Source organism: Elaeis guineensis, chromosome 14, assembly GCF_000442705.2.
Source record: "Elaeis guineensis isolate ETL-2024a chromosome 14, EG11, whole genome shotgun sequence".
Classification (NCBI taxonomy): domain Eukaryota; kingdom Viridiplantae; phylum Streptophyta; class Magnoliopsida; order Arecales; family Arecaceae; genus Elaeis; species Elaeis guineensis.
Genome location: NC_026006.2, coordinates 41,927,353 through 41,948,263, shown reverse-complemented (window position 1 = coordinate 41,948,263; position 20,911 = coordinate 41,927,353). Strand labels below are relative to the sequence as shown.

At 36.8% G+C, this 20,911-nt stretch overlaps 1 non-coding gene across 1 annotated transcript; it reads left to right on the top strand.

The window, feature by feature from the left end:
- Positions 1–3,806: 3,806 nt before the first annotated feature.
- On the top strand, positions 3,807–3,913 carry LOC140853860 (small nucleolar RNA R71). The gene has a single exon (XR_012137003.1). It is a non-coding gene; the product is annotated as a small nucleolar RNA R71 (small nucleolar RNA).
- The last annotated feature ends 16,998 nt before the right edge of the window (positions 3,914–20,911 follow it).

Here is a 20,911-nt window from a genome sequence, read left to right as displayed (position 1 = left end):
TTGAGTGGCATCATGTGTCGCTTGGTGATTCGACCCATTTTCTGACATTGAGCACAACTTTTACAATATTCATGAGCATCCTTAAACAAATTGGGCCAATAAAAACCACATTGGAGAACTTAGCAGCAGTTTTCTTAGACGCGAAGTGACCCCCACATGCTTGATCATGACAAAAAGATAAATATTCATGACTTCGTTATCTGGGATACACCTTCTAATAATTTGATCAGGATATTGTTTAAAAAGATAAGGATCATCCCAAATGAAATACTTCACTTGGGCAAAGAATTTATATTTATCCTGCTTAGTCCAATGAGAAGGTATCTTACTATGGCTAAATAATTTACAATATCAGCAACCAAGGTTCAGTAGACACAGACATGAGTTGCTCATCTGGGAAAGATTCATTGATGGGTGGTTCACTAGATGGTGCGACTGAAATTCGGGAAAATGATCTGCTACAACGTTCTCAGTGCCTTTCTTGTCCCTAATTTCTAGGTCAAATTCTTGAAGGAGCAAAATCCATCTGATTAAGCGTGCCTTGGCATCCTTCTTTGCTAGGAGATGTCTAATGGCTGAGTGATCGGTGTAAACAATGGTGTGGGTCCCAACCAAATAAGATCTAAATTTCTCTAAAGCAAAGACAACGGCAAGAAACTCCTTCTCAGTTGTGGTGTAGTTAAGCTGCGCATCATTTAAGTTTTACTTGCATAATATATCACTCTAGGCAGCTTATTTATCCGTTGACCTAAGATTGCGCCCACAACATGATCGGACGCATCACACATTAATTCAAATGGTTCAGACCAGACAGGAGGATGAATGATTGGAGCTGATACAAGTGCTTTTTTTAGAAATTCAAAAGATTCCAAGCACTCATGAGTAAATTCAAATTTGGTATCCTTTGCCAAAAGATTAGTCAGTGGACGTGCTACTTTGCTAAAGTTGGCAATAAACCTTCTATAGAATCCAGCATGACCTAAAAATGAACGTATTTCTTTCACAGATTTAGGTGGTGGAAGACTTGCAATTAGATCTATTTTGGCCTTGTCCACTTCAATCCCCTTTTTAGAAATGACATGGCCAAGAACTATTCCCTGTTTGACCATAAACTGATATTTTTCCCAGTTGAGAACTAAGTGCTTCTCCTTACATCGTTCTAGAACTAATTGCAGTGATTCAGACACTCGGAGAAGGTTAGGCCAAAAACAGAAAAGTCATCCATAAAAATTTTTAGAAATCGTTCTATCATATCTGAAAACATGCTGATCATGCATCTCTGGAAGGTTGCCGGTGCATTACATAGTCCAAAGGGCATTCGTCTATAGGCAAAAGTACCAAATGGACAGGTGAATGTAGTCTTTTTTGATCTTCAGCGGCTATGGGGATCTGGTTGTAACCGGAGTATCCATCAAGAAAACAGTAAAACTCTTGTCCGCTAGTCTTTCCAACATTTGATCAATAAATGGCAAAGGAAAGTGATCTTTCCTTGTCGCAGCATTCAACTTTCTATAGTCTATACAGACCCTCCATCCCGTTTGGGTCCTAGTTGGGATAAGTTCGTTTGCATCATTTTGGACCACTGTTACCCCAGATTTTTTGGGTACTATTGAACTGGGCTTACCCAAGAGCTATCAGAAATAGGATAAATTATTCCACTATCTAGGAGTTTCAGAATCTCCTTTTTAACTACATCTTCATAGCTGGATTAAGCCTTCTTTGGGCTTCTCTTGTTGGTTTAGCCTCTTCCTCTAAGTATATTCTATGTTGAACTATAGAAGGGCTTATTCCTTTGATATCTGCTATGGTCCAACCTATTGCTCTTGATTTGCTTTTAGAACTGACACTAACTCCTCTTGCTTGGGATCTAGGTCTGATGCAATAATTACAGGCAAAGTTTCTTTGGGTCTAGATATGCATACTTGAGATGTTCTGGGAGGGGTTTCAGTTCTAAAATGGGTGCTTCCTCTATCGATGGTTTAGGTGATGATTTCACCATCTCAATGATTGGTTCAGTAGGAAGTGTCGATTCCTGATTAATCTGATTTTCTTTAAGTATTTCATTGACATCCTCAGACTCATGGATTAACCAGGGGTTAGACTCTAGGTCGACTTCATCATCACTAATGTCAATGGATTCATAAATACCATCTTGGACTACATTGACATCAGCATGAGAAGAGGATTCCTGTTCTAAGTTAAAAATATTAAGCTCAATGGTCATATTCCCAAAGGATAACTTCATTAGACCATTTCGACAATTGATTTCAGCATTGGCCGTAGCTAAGAATGGTCTTCCTAAAATGACAGGTATATGTCCTTTAGGATTCGCAACTGGCTCAGTCTCTAAAACAATAAAATCTACAGGGAAAATAAAATTTTCAACCTTTATCAGAACATCCTCGACCATTCCCTTAGGGATCCTGAGAGATCTATCGGCTAACTGTAATGTGATCCCAGTAGGTTGAAGTTTTTCTAATCCTAGTTGCTCATACACCGAATATGGAAGGATATTCACACTAGCTCCTAGATCTAGCAAGACCTTTTTTATATTGGTTTCTCCAATAACACAAGAAATTGTTGGAGCTCCAGGGTCCTTATATTTAATTGGCACATGGCTAGATAGGTATGAACTGACACTTGCAGCCAAAAATGCTTTCTTTGGTACATTAGTGGTCTTTTCCTAGTGCAAAGATCTTTTAAAAATTTGGCATAAGTTGGAACCTGATGGATTATATCTAAAAGAGGAATATTAACTTGGACTTGTTTAAATACCTCTAAAATTTTATCTAAATGTTCAGATTTATTGGATTTCAGTCTGTTTGGAAAAGGAGCTCTAGGACTTTTAAGTACTGGACTAGGTGAATTTTAGTTTCTGGTGCTTGAGGTTGAAAGGTAGTAGTTTTAGAAGGTGACTCGCAGATGAGTCCTCTATATCATCAAGTGCAACTACCTTATTGTCTATTTGTTTTTCCGATCTTAAGGTATGAATGGCATTTACACCATTAACTTGGTTTCCTTGTTGGGGTCGTGGACCATTTTGGTTCCTAGGATTTGGCTCAGGTTGGCTAGGTAACCTACCATGTTCTCGTTCACTAATGGTCGAAGCCAGCTGACTTACTTGCATTTTCAGACGGGCTATAGCTTGGGTGTTATTATTTATGAATTGACCCGTGGTTTGCATAAAGCTGGTATGTGTCTTCATCATGGCTTCTAGGCTTTTCTCTAAAGAGGTAATTTTCTTGTCATTATCATGGAAGCCTGGCGGGTTGTTCATCACTGGGTTGGACCTTAGATTTTGCTGATTGAAATTTGGATTGCCTACATTAGGATTCTGGGACCATGAGAAATTCGGTGATTCCTCCAACCTGGGTTATATGTGGGTGCATAAGGATTGTTCAATGGTCCTTGATAGGTGGCATTCACCTGTGCACATTCATTCGAGTAGGAACATTCTTCTAAGACATGGTCTGGTGCATTGCACCCTTTACACATGGGTGCAGATATTTGATTTACATTGGCTGGTCTCTGTAATTCTAAGGCTTCCAATCTACGTGTTAAGGTTGCAATCTTGGCCTCTGATGCTAGGGTTGGTTGAATTTGATGCATTCCTCCTCTTGAAGGTGTAGCTTTATCAGGTTCCCTAGTTGTTTCCCACTGTAAATTTTTTTCGGCTAGTCTTCTAAGAATTGCCAAGCTTCAGTAGTTTCTTTGTCCATAAATTGCCTTGGCACATGGACTCTAGCATGGTTCTTGAGTTTGAATCTAACCCCTCATAGATGATCTGGCATAGTCTCCAAGTTTCTATTCCATGGTGTGGGCATTGGGTCAAAAGATTCTTGAAACGATCAAAGTACTTCCAAAATGATTCACCAGCTAGTTGGTAAAATTGATTTATTTCATTCCTAATCCTAGCTGTTTTATGATGGGGAAATACTTTTTCAAAAATATTCTCACAAACCCTCCCAGGTAGTGACAGAATGGTTTGGCAGACTATAAAGCCACTTTTAGCATTATCCTTAAGGGCAAAGTTGATTAATCTAAGTTTGACCTCATCCTCTGTTAATTGCAGTTTCATGGTTGCACATACCTCCTCAAATTCTCTAATAAATATATAAGCATCCTCTAATCCTATGAATTTTGGAAGCATATTTATGATTTGAGGTTTGATTTCAAAATTGTTAGCTGTGGGTTGTGGCAACCTGATACAAGATGGTTGGATGGAGCCAACTGGATAACACAAATCCTTAAGGGTCATGGGTTGGATTGGTTCAGCCATTGAACAACAGGAATTGACTCAATTCTAACTAGACGACCCGACACTCTTCTCCACACATGAGGTGTACGGTTCTCGATGTTTATACAATTTTTTTTTATAAAATTTTTATGTATAAGAAAAAGAAAGAAAAGAGAAAAAGTACTAAAGAAAAGATCCTAAGGAGTCCTAAATCTAAAGAAAAGTAACCAAATTAATTTAAATTTTAATAAATTTTTTTATTTTTCAAACAAGTGAAACAATAAATTAAACTCAATCTATCCTAGGGTTAACCTAAATCTAGACAGCTCCTAACTGTTCCAAGATGACCCTTCAAGCCTTCCAAGTGGAGATTGATCAACTAGTTAGCCAGGTAAGTATAAGAGGTGGGAGGTTCACTCATCGTTGTCTTTCTAGACACCAAACGAGTTGGCCAGCCAGCAACTGAACTAATTTAACAAACCACCCTCAGGGACTTGCCTAGACACCAACTAATCAAACAACTCAAACTTGGTAGAACTCTTAGGGTTCCTTGTCCTATTGAGCTCGAATTCCTTAAGGTTGACGTCTAATTGATTTTAAGATTAAAGGTCTAGATAATGCAATATGATGGAGATGGTTTTTGGGCTAAGGAAGGGTAATGAAATCCCCACCTTATCTTATTAATGGGTTGATGCCCTTAGATTAATTATGAAAATACAAATACAAATAAACAAGATGACCAAGAATGTAAAAGATTTTAATTTAGATTTTTTTTTTATTTTGATATTTTACTTCACGATTATGAAATATCTTTTGTTTTGTTTTATTTTTTTTTTTTTGTGATTAAGTAAATTCAAATGATTAGGTCTAAAAGGAAAAGTAATTAACTAAAAATAATAAAAGAGAAATTAGAAGCGTACCTGAGTTTTCCAGCAATCACCAACTAAATCTAGAAACCTAAAGAAAAAGAAAGAGAGTTATAAAGTATGAAGAACAAATATTTGAAAACAATTTAAAACGCCAAATCCCCGGCAACGGCGCCAAAAACTTGATCTGCAAATCTTAAAATTTGTAAATAAAACCGCAAGCGCACAGTGTGTAGAGTAGCACGACCAGCGAGTACGGGTCGATCCCACAGAGATTGGTTTAAAAATGATTTTCAAATCTATGCTCAAGCAAGCTTTAACGAAAATCGAAAATCAAAGTTGTTTGCTAAAGACAATAAGACTAAGGATCTAGGGTTTTTGAATCCACTAGATCTAGATTAGGAAATTCTACCTAGAATTTTTCTTATTGATCCTAACGACTACTCCTCTTGTCTTTCCAAGCATAGATTATGAAGGGACTAAGGCCCAATGATAACCCATCAAGATTCTTTACAGGGGAGTAGTAACTAGGATCCCTTAGGATTTTCTCCTCCTATGCACTGAATCAAGCATGAACTATGAAGGGACTCTGACCCAACTGTAGTTCATCAAAAATTCTTGACAAAAAAGGAAGAAAAAGAAATCCTAAGAAAAAGAAAGAACCCTATGTAAAATCCCTACTCATGATCTAGCTTCATCGCAAACCCTAGAAGGGATGCTTAGCTAGACATGATCTAAATCTACTTACAAAATTTAAATACAGAAAAATAAACTACCCTAATTTCATAAATTAAACTATCCTAATTACATAAATTTAAACTGCATAATTTAAACTAACCTAATTGCATAAAATTAAATTGCATAAATTAAACTATCCTAATTGCAAGAAAAATAAATTGCATAATGTAAAGAGATAAAATTACATAAAAATAAGATTTTATATAAAAAAAAATTATTACAAAAATCTCAAAGCTCGAGGCTTGAGAAGAAAGCTAAAAACCCCACTATCTAGGGTTACAAGCTTGATTGGAAGGTAAGAATCATTAAAACAAGGGCCTTTGGGACTTTTTATAGGCACTTGGGGGTTATAAGGTTTTTAAAATTTAGATGTGGGACTAAGAAGTTTTAGAGGGCTGTTAGGGGGGTTTTGGGCTCAAATCTCGCTCAAAAAGTACTTAAATCCATCAAGAAATCCAAAAATTGTTTCAGCCGTCCGATCTTCATCTAAAGGACCCAATTCATCTAATAAATCAAGCCGGAAGCGATTCTGGACCATCCGATCACGATCTGGGTGAAGCGCTGCTATTGGATCGCGCTGCAGAGATGGGATCAGGTCGGATGCATCGCGGACCGTCCGATCAAGGTGCTGGAAGATTTCGTCCGTTGGATCGCACTGCAGAAGGATCCCGTGTTGTCCTAGTATTTATTGATTCTTGCAATTGCCTTGATTATGGTTGGATCTTGACCGACTGCGATGGTGGCCGTCCGATGGTGCAAAAATGTGGAGCGTTGGATCTTGATCAGAGAAGATCGGACCATCGAGTGATGTGAAGTTACCAGGTTGCCCTTCGGACCTTCTTCTCTCTCCTCATGAGCCCTGGACCGCGCACGTGGATCGGACTCGCGATGCGTTGCGGTGAGCCGAGACTCGCTGATTGGCTGGTTTATGGTGTGCCGATGGGTCAATGGTCCAGGCGCCTGTTGCTGTGGATCAGGCGGCTAACCAGATCACCAAATCAGTTGATTTTTGATCAATTTTGACCTGATTTGACTCGGGTTTGACCCAATTGAGTCTTCTTTCTTCATTCTTCAATTCCTGGGTCAATTTAACTCCGTTTTACGTAAAATTTACGCCGTTGGAATCCTCTTTCCTTGTTCTTTCTTGATGACCTCTTCTTCTACAAAATATAATAACAAGTATCAATTTCCTAATAAAGTTAGATAATTTAGATATTAATTGATACTTTTTATGTCAATTTGTGACATAAATCACAAGGATAAAAATATATTAGGCTATTTCATACACTCCCATGGTGGCAAATTATAAGGCAGCAATATAACTAGCCAAATGCTATAGCTCACACTCATATTACCAAAAGGATTAAACCCATCACTTGCCAAGCCAAGGCAAACATTTCGAGGATCAAATCCAAAATCATTAATGACATCAAGAGATTTCCAGCAAGATGAATCAATTGGATGTCTCAAGATGCCATCTACTTTTTGCTCTTCTTTATGCCACCTCATTTTTACAAACAATTCAGAGTATATGTACATCTCTAAAGTTATAGGATTAATGAAAAATAGCAAAGAATCTGTTTGGACTTTCTTTTCCCTCGACGGCCATCACAAGTTTCTTTTTTCAATCCATCTATCCTCTCTATATTTTGGGCAACTTGTTCGATCCTTATTCTCCTCCCCCCAATACAAAATGCCATCATTAAGACATGCATCAATCTTTTTATAACTATAACCTAATGCAGCAATAATCTTTTTAACTTCATAAAAAGAATTTGGATGTGCATTGCCTTCTGGAACAAGGGATTTATACAACTACATCATTCAAATCAAAAGCCTTTTAGGACATTCCAATCATGCACTTAATGTTGAATTGATGGAGAGCAAAAAAAAGCTTCTTGAAATTTTTACATCCTTCAAATAATAGTTCTCTTGAATCTTCAAGCAACTTTTTTAATCCATTTAAATATCCATCTCCATCTCATAGACTAGTATCACTATATTCAAATTTCTTATCATCATCAGCTGCAGCTTTAAGTGCATCTAGTACCATTTTATGTATGCCATCATCCTTAGTGCAATCTCCACTTATCCTATTTATGTTAGAAGAGATACTATAAGCTGAAATAGTAGAATGCAATTCCTAAAGTCCCTTATCCCTACTAACTCTATTAAAAGCTAAATGTGCTCTAATTGTGTCTTTGTCATAGGTCAGACCACAAACACACTATAGACAAGGGCACTTAAATATATCGCTGCCTAATCTCTAACATGAATACTTGATGAATCCATCAACTCCCTTAAGATACTCTACTGTCCCCCTAAAAAGATAAATATTAGATAAAATGAGAATATAAGTGTTATATATATACAAATTCTAGCCTTATAAACCAATCTTCGATCCTTGGTAGATTTAACCAACTCCAATCTATATCCATAGCTATATATGTATCTAAAATAAACATAAAAGAAGAAAAATAAATAAAAGATACTAAAGTAAAATTTTTTGAGAGACTAACATACAATGATCAATAACAATATTTACAAGTTCAAGACATTAATAGTTAAGACTGAATGCAAAAGTTAATAAATAATATACCCACTAAGCGATAAAAAAAATATACACACAACACCTTATCCTGGAGTTATTCTCCATAATAAATAAAGAATTTAACTCATAGAGAATATCATCATGAAATCAAAAAAAAAAGGCACACAGAAGTTAGATAATGACATGTTTTAATTAGATGGGTACTGTAGGCCCTATTCCTCAACAAAATTGATGGCACCTGTTGCTCCTAGATTGATTTTGATGATTACAAAGCAGATTGAAGGGACACAAATAATTTTAAAATGAAAAAGTCCTTATGCTCTTCAAGGGCAAAATCGTAATTTCACTAAAATCCTGATTTGATAGTACCATTTGGTAGAACAAATGATTTGAAATCTATTGGTGAAAATTTCATTGTGTTTGGACTTATATTTTTGAAGTTATGAAGGTTTGAAGTGCATGAGTCGACTCATGAGTCAACTCATGGCACTGTGAGCTGATTGGCACGCAAAAATTCTCCTTGGCACGCTAGTTTTCTAGCTTGGCACGACCTGTGAGTCGACTCATGAGTCGACCCACAAGGCATGAGTCGACTCATGAGTCGACCCCTGCTAATTTGAGCCAAGAATTTTCAGAAACGCATTCTCTGGTTTTTGCAATAGAGGTCGACTCATGAGTCGACCCCTGAAGCATGAGTCGACTCATGAGTCGACCCCTGCGACGGGAAATATTAGCAACGGCTATTTTTTTGCCCATTTTAATTGCCATTTATGCTTCCTAAAAATCCTCTAACGGCTCTTTATCTACCTAAATTGTTTTCTCTTACTTCTAATGCTACAAAATGCTTAAAATGATGAAAGAAATTGCAGATTAAATAGCGGATCAAACGTGAAATCAAAAACGAGAAGAACAGAAGAGAGGATCCAAAATCTGCACGAAAAAGCCTGAGATCAATGAAAAATCCAAAAAGAAAAAGAGAGAGGATCCACAATATACCAGAGAGATTGTGAAAGAGAAAAGCAAGATCTTTCAAGGAGAGAATTCTTCACGCCTATTGTTTCAACCTTGATCTAGAGATCGTTCAAAGCTTTCAAGAGATCTTCAATCAACAATCAACCTCTTCTCAAGCATTCAAGCGTTCATCCACTTTGAGAAAATTCGAAAAAGGGGTTCTTCATTTGAGTAAAGCTTTTATTGTTATATTCGCTCATTTAAGGAGCTGTTATTGTATTAATCTGTGCTCAAAATTTCTTACTCTTTGTGAGTTTTTGTTCTTATTTTTGGAGGATTTCCAAAACAAGGAAAGGTTGATCCGAACCTGAAATCAGAGTGTTTTGGGTTTACTTGTACCCGAGAAACAAGTGATCTAGCTTGGGATAGCTAGTGTCGGAGTTTCCGACGTTTTGTATTCGGGTTGAATACAAAGGATAGTGGATTGAAATTCCCAAGTAGGATCTTGGGGAGTGGATGTAGGTGCAAGGTTAGCACCGAACCACTATAAATCCTTGTGTTTGTGGTGTGCTTTATCTCTTCACTTTATTTCTTTATTATATTCTTGTATTCCTGCTTTAGGTAATTAATATTGAATTAAAGTCTTTGTTTTGATCTTCATAAGTAATCTGTTGGGCTTAAAATTTTTTAGAAACCCAATTCACCCCCCCTCTTGGGTTGCATAGCTGGACAACAAGTGGTATCAGAGCCGGTGCTCTAGCCCTTCTTTGATCTAATAATCAAAGAGCCAAAGATCTATGGCAACCCATGTTGGAACTTCTCTAGCCGAGGGGCAATCAACAAACCGACCTCCACTTTTCAATGGGTCTAATTACACCTATTGAAAAGCTCGGATGAAGATTTTCATACAAGCACTCGACTATGATATGTGGAGTATCATAGTGAATGGTCCTCACACACCCACCAAGATTATAGATGGTGAGGAGTCAACCAAACCCGAGAAAGAATGGGATGAGGTTGACAAGAAATTGGCACAATTAAATGCCAAAGCCATGAATGTTCTTTATTGTGCACTAGATGCAAGTGAATTTAATCGCATTTCTACTTGTGCATCTGCTAAAGAAATATGGAATAGGTTAGAAGTCACCCATGAGGGAACAAATCAAGTAAAAGAGTCTAAAATAAACATGCTTGTACATAAATATGAATTGTTCAAAATAGAGCATGATGAATCCATAACTGCTATGTTTACTCGTTTTACTGATATAATCAATGGTTTAAAGAGTCTTGGCAAATCTTATACTAACAGTGAACTTGTAAGGAAGATTCTCAGGTCACTGCCAAGAACTTGGGAAGCCAAGGTGACTGCCATCCAAGAAGCAAAGGACTTGAACACTCTACCTCTAGAAGAGCTTCTTGGATCCTTGATGACTCATGAACTTAGCATGAAGCAACATCAAGAGGATGAAGTCAAAAAGAAAAGAACCATTGCCCTCAAATCCACAACTTCGCCTGATTATGAAACGGATGACTCTGAAGATGAAGATCAGGATGAAGAGATGGCTCTCATCACCCGAAAATTTAAGAAGTTTCTAAGAAAAAGGAAACAGGGGATGAGAAAGAAATTCACAAAAGGGGATCAAAGCAAAGAAAAGGAGAAAGATCAACCCCCTATATGCTACGAGTGCAAGAAGCCGGGATATTTCAGAACCGAATGTCCACAATTGAAGAAAGGTCCAAAGAAGTTCAAAAAGAAGGCAATGATGGCGACCTGGAGTGCGAGTGATGACTCAAGCTCCGACGAGGAAACCTCAACAGAACAAGCCAATCTGTGCCTGATGGCACATGAAAATGAGGTAACTTCTGAATCCACTAGTGAATTTACTTTTGAAGAATTGCATGAAGCATTCTATGATTCAATTGATGAATTAAAGAAACTAGGGAAGAAAAACAAAGAGCTGAAATTGGAAAATCAGTCCTTAGTGAAACAAGCTGAAAATTTTTCAATTAAAAAATTCACCTTGATTCAAGAAAATCAAAACTTAAAGGATGAAATGAACAAGCTGAAATCTATAGTAGATAAGTTCACCTTAAGTTCAAACAAACTAAATATGATCCTTGAAAATCAGAAAGCTATATATGATAAGGCTGGACTTGGTTATAAACCCCTGAAGAAACAAAAATTTCTGAAGGATATTTATTATTCAAGTAACAAGTCTACAAATATTACTTGTTTTAAATGTGGAAGAATAGGACATAAATCATACACATGTCTTATTAACAAATATGCAAACACAAAGAAAATATGGGTTCCAAAAGGAACCATTCTGACTAACCTGAAAGGACCCAAGAAAGCTTGGGTACCTAAGACAGAAACATGATATTTGCTTGCAGGTGTGTCTAGCATCCCAAGAAGGAAACAAAAAATGATATCTTGACAGCGGATGCTCGAGACACATGACTGGTGATGAATCACAATTCATCACGCTTGATGCTAAGGATGGAGGGATGGTCACCTTTGGAGATAATGGCAAAGGAAAGATCATCGGAATAGGTAACATTGGTATCACTCCCTCCAAATACATTGAGAATGTTTTATTAGTTAAAGGTTTAAAGCATAACTTACTTAGCATTAGTCAATTCTGTGATAAAGGATATAAAGTAAGTTTTGAATCATCTGTTTGCATTGTGACAAGTCCTATTAACGATGGCATTAAATTTATAGGACATAGGCATGGCAATGTTTATATGGTAGACTTGAATGATTTAACTAAATTAGACATGCAATGACTAGTTTCCTTAAGTGCTAAAATAAATGAGACTAGTTGGCTGTGGCATCGTAGACTTGCACACATTAGCATGCATTCTCTCTCAAAATTAATTAAAAAGGATTTAGTTCTCGGTTTGCCAAAACTGAATTTTGAAAAGGATAGAATTTGTGATGCATGCCAATTAGGTAAACAAACTAGAGTATCATTTAAATCCAAAAATACTGTTTCAACTTCTAGACCTTTAGAGCTCTTACATATTGATTTATTTGGACCAACTAGAACCACTAGTCTAGGAGGAAAACGATATGGATTTGTAATAATTGATGATTACTCTCGTTTTACTTGGGTTTTCTTTTTAGCTCACAAAAATGAAACCTTTCAAATTTTCACTAAATTTCATCGAAAAGTCACTAATGAAAAAGGGTTTTCAATTCAAAATATTAAAAGTGATCATGGAACAGAATTTGAAAATCATGACTTTGAAAATTTTTGTGATGAAAATGGAATTGGCCATAACTTCTCTGCTCCTAGGACACCCCAACAGAATGGGGTAGTAGAAAGGAAAAACAGAACCTTAGAAAAAATGGCCCGTACCATGCTTTGTGAAAGCAACCTTCCAAGATATTTTTGGGCAGAAGCTATTAACACAGCATGTTACATTTTAAATCATGCTTTAATTAGACAATTTTTAAAGAAAACCCCCTATGAACTTTGGAAAGGAAGAAAACCAAATATTGCATATTTTCATATTTTTGGTTGCCGATGTTTTGTATTAAATATTGGCAAAGAAAAACTTGGTAAATTTGATGCAAAATCAGATGAAGCAATCCTTCTAGGTTACTCCTCCACTAGTAAAGCATTTAGAGTTTTCAACAAAAGAACTTTAGTAGTGGAGGAGTCCATACATGTTGTCTTTGATGAATCTAACGATCTTCCTTCAAGGAAGAATGAGGGTGTTGATGATGCAGATCCACTAATAGAAGGTATGAAGGAGATCACTCTGAAAGACTCAGCAACTCCAGAAGACAAGGATCAAGAAGTCAAACAAAATGAGAAAGGTGAAGAAATTCAAGAACAACCTCAAGGTACAAATGACTTACCCAAGGAATGGAGGTATGTTCACAACCACCCTAAGGAGTTAATAATTGGTGATCCTATGCATGGGGTAAAAACCCGTTCTTCACTTAGAGATGTACTTAATCATTGTGCATTTGTATCTCAACTTGAACCTAAAACTTTTGAAGAAGCTGAGAATGATCATAATTGGATTAATGCTATGCAAGAAGAACTTAATCAATTTGAAAGAAATAATGTTTGGACCTTAGTGAAAAGACCTAAAGATTATTCAATAATTGATACAAAATGGGTCTTTAGAAACAAATTAGATGAGCATGGAAATGTAATTAGAAATAAAGCAAGACTGGTTGCTAAGGGATATAATCAAGAAGAAGGAATTGATTTTGATGAAACCTTTGCACCTGTTGCTAGATTAGAAGCCATTAGACTTCTACTTGCTTATGCTTGCTTTATGAAATTCAAACTATTTCAAATGGATGTTAAAAGTGCATTTTTAAATGGATATATCTCTGAAGAAGTATATATAGAACAACCCCCTGGATTTGAAAATCATGCTTTTCCCAATCATGTCTTTAGATTAAATAAAGCTTTATATGGTCTAAAACAAGCACCTAGAGCATGGTATGAAAGGCTAAGCAAATTTCTACTAAATAATGGTTTCTCAAGAGGCAATGTAGATACAACCCTATTTATTAAAAGAAACCAAAATGATATGCTAATTATACAAATTTACGTTGATGACATAATTTTTGGATCTACTAATGAATCCCTTTGTCAAGACTTTGCTAAGCTTATGCAGGGAGAGTTCGAGATGAGCATGATGGGAGAACTCACCTTCTTCCTCGGACTACAAATCAAACAATCAAAAGAGGAAATCTCCATCACCCAAAGCAAGTACACCAAGGAACTACTCAAAAGATTTGGAATGGAGAACTGCAAACCAATTGGCACACCAATGAGTCCCTCAAGTAAGCTTGACAAGGATGATGAAGGTAAAAGCGTAGACTTAAAATACTACAAAGGTATAATTGGTTCATTATTGTATTTAACTGCAAGTAGGCCTGATATCATGTTTAGTGTTTGCTTATGTGCAAGATATCAATCTAATCCTAAGGAATCTCATTTGAATGCTGTTAAAAGAATCCTTAGATACTTAAATGGTACACAAACTATAGGGTTATGGTACTCTAAGGACTCACAAATTAATTTGTTAGGATATTCTGATGCTGATTTTGCTGGATGTAAATTAGATAGAAAAAGCACAAGTGAAACTTGCCAATTTCTTGGAGTAAACATAATCTCATGGTTTAGCAAGAAACAAAATTCGGTGGCACTGTCTACGACTGAGGCCGAATACATTGCAGCCGGAAGTTGTTGTGCTCAAATCTTGTGGATTAAGCAACAACTCGAAGATTTTGGAATCAAACTTAATGAAACACCAATAAAATATGATAATACAAGTGCCATAAATCTATCTAAAAATCCAATTCAACACTCAAGATCTAAACATATTGAAATAAGACATCATTTTATAAGAGAACATGTTCAAAACAAAAATATAATTCTTGAATATGTTTGCACTGAAAATCAATTAGCTGATATCTTTACAAAGGCCCTTAGTGAGGATAGATTCTGTGAAATTAGGAGAAATCTAGGAATTCTAGATCCATATGTCTAAAATTTCTCAATTTCCAAAGAATAGATGTCAAAAACTCTTAGAGCTCAATTTTCAACATCTATCCTGGTCCCAAAAGCTCAGATTTATCACTCTAAAAACTTATCTTTGAGCAAAATTCCTTCACTCAAAATTTCGAATTTTTTTGGAATTTATTTATATTTTTCCTGAATTTCTGAACTTCATGAGTCGACCCCCATGAGTCGACTCAATGGCAAACTTGTAAATCCCACCAACTTTCAACGGGTTCATTGTTTTTATAAGGGTTACTGTTTGTGAGACGACTCATCTTCCCTTCGTTCTTCTTCTTCCAAAAGCCGTCTTCTCCAACTCTTCTTGCTCCAAATCCAAGGATCAATTTTGAGGCAATTCTCCCTCCTACTCTCCACCAAAAATCGCCTCCTTCAAAAGGATTTTCTGTGCTTTCTCGCTTTGCTTGGCACGGTTTGAACGTGCCCTAGCACTTCACCGAACTTCCAAAATCCACTTCCTTTCTCCACTAAAATTCCTCTTTACTCTCTTGTGATCCCTCCTCCTCTCAATTCAAGTCTTCTTGTCTGCTACTTTATTGGATATGGCTCCAAAGATGAAACTTCCCCAAAGAAGAAAATCAATCCGTGAGCCTGAAAAAATTGTCCGAAAGAAAAGGCATGCTCAGTCTTCCAGTGTTCCCGATCCAGTTTCAGTACCTGCTCAAGGTCTCTCTCAATCCTCCATAAGCCCCAGTGTAAATCCTCTTTCTGATAGAAAAGTAGAAACCGGAAAAAATATAGATTTTCGGTTCTTTGAGAAAGAAGGCTTTACTTTTGCTACCAAGATCAAAAATCAAGGATGGAAACTTTATTGCTTTCTTAAGGAAGTCACCTATGTTGATCTAGTTAGAGAGTTCTACCAGAACCTAAATTATGGAAATGGGTCAGTGACTTCAACAGTCAAAGGGATTGACATATGCTTGGATTCTAGGATATTGGCAGAAATACTTCAATTGCCTAGTGAAGGATACTCATATATGGAACTCCCAATTAAAGAAGAAGGGATCAGAATTATCTTAGGAGAAGCTTTTTCAGAAAATTTAAACAAATTGGAAGCAAAGCTATTATCCATTGAAATGAGGGTCCTGCATCAGTTTGTAACAAAACTCTTCTTTCCTAGGAGTGGTAGGCATGACTTACTTTCCAGCAGAGATGTATGTGTCATGTTTCATATCATCACTCAGACCCCCCTAAACCTCCCTGCACTTATGATAGAGGCCATGAGAGAAACTTTGAACAGATCCAAGGCACACTTGCCTTATGGTATGGCCCTTACTAGAGTATTTAGGAGGTTTGGAGTTAGCTGTGAGGGGGAGACACCTACCAAACTCTCACATGTGGACACTTTCAACCAACACAGCCTGCACCGAATGGGAATTACAAAGACTGTTGGTGGTTGGATCAAGGGCTCTGAAGAAAGAACTGAGGAGAGAGTTGAGGAAAGAGCTGAAGACAGAACTGAAGGCAGAGTAGAAGAAGAAGGTCCATCTTCTCCTGTACATGACTTCAGGGCAGCTTCACCAGATACCCAGTTCATTCCTGATACTGAGGCTGGCCCTTCTGAGTTTACTAGGATGCCCACACCAGTGTATCAGCCAGAGAGCAGAGCACCTCATTCAGAGTTCAGACTGGCTGATGATCAGATCGAGCATATATCTCAGCGTGTGGCTTCTTTGCTGTCTAGCCAGTGGAGTAGTACTTCTTTTGCATCTGGAGCTACCTCTTCTGATCAGACCATTACTCCCCACATCTCCACTGTATTTCAGATGATTTCAGATCAGTCCGTCAGAATACAGCAGCTTGAGGATACAGTCTGGAGACTGACTGGCAGAGTTCTTGACTTGCAAGGGCAAGTCCTTGCATTGGCCCATCCCCAGCCACAGGAGTCTACTATTGAGGTCACAGACCTCACTGCAGAGGCTGGCAGGCTCAGAGGAGCACTAGAAGGTAGATATGAATTACTGAGGAAAGAGATCCGAGGATCGAGTGAGCATGCTACCACCCAGTTCACTGCTCTACTTCAATCTATTTCCAGAGCACTGAACGTACTTGATTCTATCAGACTCATGGTATGAGCCCTAGCATCTCAGCATTCTCAGCCACCCAGTTCATCTCGCCCTCCTACTCGTGGCAGAGGCAGACGGGGTAGAGGACGCACTTCTGATCCATCATCTCCTCACCCTATATCTGATGACTCCGATCATTGACTTATCTTGATCTTTACTAGGTCATAGGAGTTAATATCTTGTTCTAGGATCTATACCTTGAGGCCTTGTATTGACAATTAGCTGGTTGAATTTTATTTTTAAGAACTATGTATTGAAACAATTATGATATTAATGGAATCATCTTTTACCTGTTTTTCTACCTCTTTGTAATGATCATATTTTGGTTGTATATTTTCTTCTTGTTGAAATATTGTCTTCTCCTTGTTGTTGTTTGCTGTTGATAATTGCTATATTAAGGGGGAGCAAACATCTGTGAAAAACTCTAAAGAGGAAGAAATTAAAGAATATTTCAGAAAAAGAAAAGGAAGAGTTAACTATGTTTGATGATGTCAAAAAGGGGAAGAAATTAAACAAAAACAAAAATTGAAATTAGACAAAAAGCAAAACCCTAAATTATGAGAAAAAGGGGGAGAAATTAAACAAAAACAAATATTAGAAAAATTAAATAAATATTGGAGAAATTAAACAAAAATAAAGATTGGAAGATTAAAATAAATATTGGAGAAATTAAACAAATATTGGAGAAATTAAACAAAAACAAGGATTGAAAGATTAAACAAAACTTTGAGAATTTTGGTATCGAAATTTGGTATCAGACAGAACTTAAACAAAAAGTCATCCATCAAAAGCAAAATCATAAGTACAATGCAAATAAGTATTTTTTATATATGCTCTGATATATTTCAAAATTCAAACTTGCTCTGATACATCTTTTGAAATTTTATTCACCTTGATACATCTTAAGAAATTTGTTTTACTCTGATACACCCTACAATTTCTTTTAACTTGCTCTGATACATGATAAAATTTAATCCGATACAGTGTGAAGGTTTTTCTGATAAATTATAACATTTGATCTGATACAGTGAGAAAGTTTCTCTGATAAATTATAACATTTGATCTGATACAGTGAGAAAGTTTCTCTGATAAATTATAACATTTGATCTGATACAGTGAGAAAGTTTCTCTGATAAATTATAACATTTGATCTGATACAGTGTGAAATTTTCTCTGACATTTGCTCTAATACAGTGTAAAATTTTCTCTGATATATTATAAAATTTTCTTGCTCCGATACATTGTAAAATCTTTTCTGATAACATTATAAAAAAAAAAAAAAAATTATTTTTCTTGCTCTGATACATTGCAAAATTTATTTCTCTTCTCTTGCTCTGATATATCTTGAACTCAAAATGATCTAATACCCTTTTCAAATCTTTAAGAAAATGGACAAACTATTTTTGCATTTATATTACATGCCAAAAGAATCATACTCTTTTCAAGCATATACACCTATAATGGATTCTTTTGAAATTAATGCATTAACATAAATATTTTTGTTCAAATATTTTGTCATCATCAAAAAGGGAGAGATTGTTGCTCCTAGATTGATTTTGATGATTACAAAGCAGATTGAAGGGACACAAATAATTTTAAAATGAAAAAGTCCTTATGCTCTTCAAGGGCAAAATCATAATTTCACTAAAATTCTGATTTGATAGTACCATTTGGTAGAACAAATGATTTGAAATCTATTGGTGAAAATTTCATTATGTTTGGACTTATATTTTTGAAGTTATGAAGGTTTGAAGTACATGAGTCGACTCATGAGTCAACTCATGGCACTGTGAGCTGATTGGCACGCAAAAATTCTCCTTGGCACGCTAGTTTTTTGGCTTGGCACGACCTGTGAGTCGACTCATGAGTCGACCCCTGCTAATTTGAGCCAAGAATTTTCAGAAACGCATTCTCTGGTTTTTGCAACAGAGGTCGACTCATGAGTCGACCCCTGAAGCATGAGTCGACTCATGAGTCGACCCCTGCGACGGGAAATATCAGCAACGGCTATTTTTTTGCCCATTTTAATTGCCATTTATGCTTCCTAAAAATCCTCTAACGGCTCTTTATCTACCTAAATTATTTTCTCTTGCTTCTAATGCTACAAAATGCTTAAAATGATGAAAAAAATTGCAGATTAAATAGCGGATCAAACGTGAAATCAAAAATGAGAAGAACAGAAGAGAGGATCCAAAATCTGCACGAAAAAGCCTGAGATCAATGAAAAATCCAAAAAGAAAAAGAGAGAGGAGCCACAATATACCAGAGAGATTGTGAAAGAGAAAAGCAAGATCTTTCAAGGAGAGAATTCTTCACGCCTATTGTTTCAACCTTGATCTAGAGATCGTTCAAAGCTTTCAAGAGATCTTCAATCAACAATCAACCTCTTCTCAAGCATTCAAGCGTTCATCCACTTTGAGAAAATCCGAAAAAGGGGTTCTTCATTTGAGTAAAGCTTTTATTGTTATATTCGCTCATTTAAGGAGCTGTTATTGTATTAATCTGTGCTCAAAATTTTCTTACTCTTTGTGAGTTTTTGTTCTTGTTTTTGGAGGATTTCCAAAACAAGGAAAGGTTGATCCGAACCTGAAATCAGAGTATTTTGGGTTTACTTGTACCCGGGAAATAAGTGATCTAGCTTGGGATAGCTAGTGTCGGAGTTTCCGACGTTTTGTATTCGGGTTGAATACAAAGGATAGTGGATTGAAATTCCCAAGTAGGATCTTGGGGAGTGGATGTAGGTGCAAGGTTAGCACCGAACCACTATAAATCCTTGTGTTTGTGGTGTGCTTTATCTCTTCACTTTATTTCTTTATTATATTCTTGTATTCCTGCTTTAGGTAATTAATATTGAATTAAAGTCTTTGTTTTGATCTTCATAAGTAATCTGTTGGGCTTAAAATTTTTTTAGAAACCCAATTCACCCCCCCTCTTGGGTTGCATAGCTGGGCAACAGCACCACCAAGAGAAGTTATGGAGATAGCATAATTCCAAGCACACCCAATCTCACAGAGGACACACAATCTGAATTGAAGCAATATTAAATGATCATGAAGATAAGGCAATAAGAACCATACCATCTTAAAGCAATATTAAAAAGGCATCAGACAAAGCAAATAGGGACCACACTAAAAAAAGTTAAAAGTATATAAATAATGAGACCAATGCATGCAGATAAAAAAGAAAGTTGGAACATATGTGGGGACAAAGAAAGCTCATGTCCTGATGACAATCCTAATAGGTATAAAACAAATCCTCTTGCCTCCAACAGAGCCCTCTTCCACCTCTTAACAATGGATTTAATAAACATCCTGTCCCCAAAAACCTATAAACTCTGAAGTAAACTATGTAGTACTTACCCGTGCGATCTAGAGAAGATAGCCCCAGCCTCCTCACTGATTCAGCAAAGCACAAGTACCCCTACATCATGCCCAATTGTTGACATCATATGCATGTATAGAGAGAGATGCCTAGAGCTGCGTAAAAGGGGCTGAGCCCCTGATCCCCCTCCCTAGTTGCCTTCAGTTTAGAGATAAAGAGAGATAGAGAGAGAGAGATGCACTAGGAGCTAGTGGTGAGGGGGTTGAGCCCCTAACCCTTCTTTCCTGCTGCCTTCTATTTAGAGGGGGGGAGAGGGAGCCATGATCCCCATCTACATTGCCTTTGATTTAGAGAGAGAGAGACCATGGATGTGGTGGTCACCGACAACCATCACCTCCACCACCATTCATGCCAGGCCTAGGGCCTTCACCTGGAGAGTAGAGAAAACATGATTAGGACATGTCGATTTGAGAGAAATAAAGAGAGAGAATAGAGAGAGCAGGGAGTAGAGAGCGGAGAGAACAGATGACCACCGCCTTCACTGCCATTCATGTCAGGCCTAGGGCCTTCACTTGGAGAATAGAGAAAATAGGATTAGGGCATGTCGATTTGGAAGAAATAAAGAG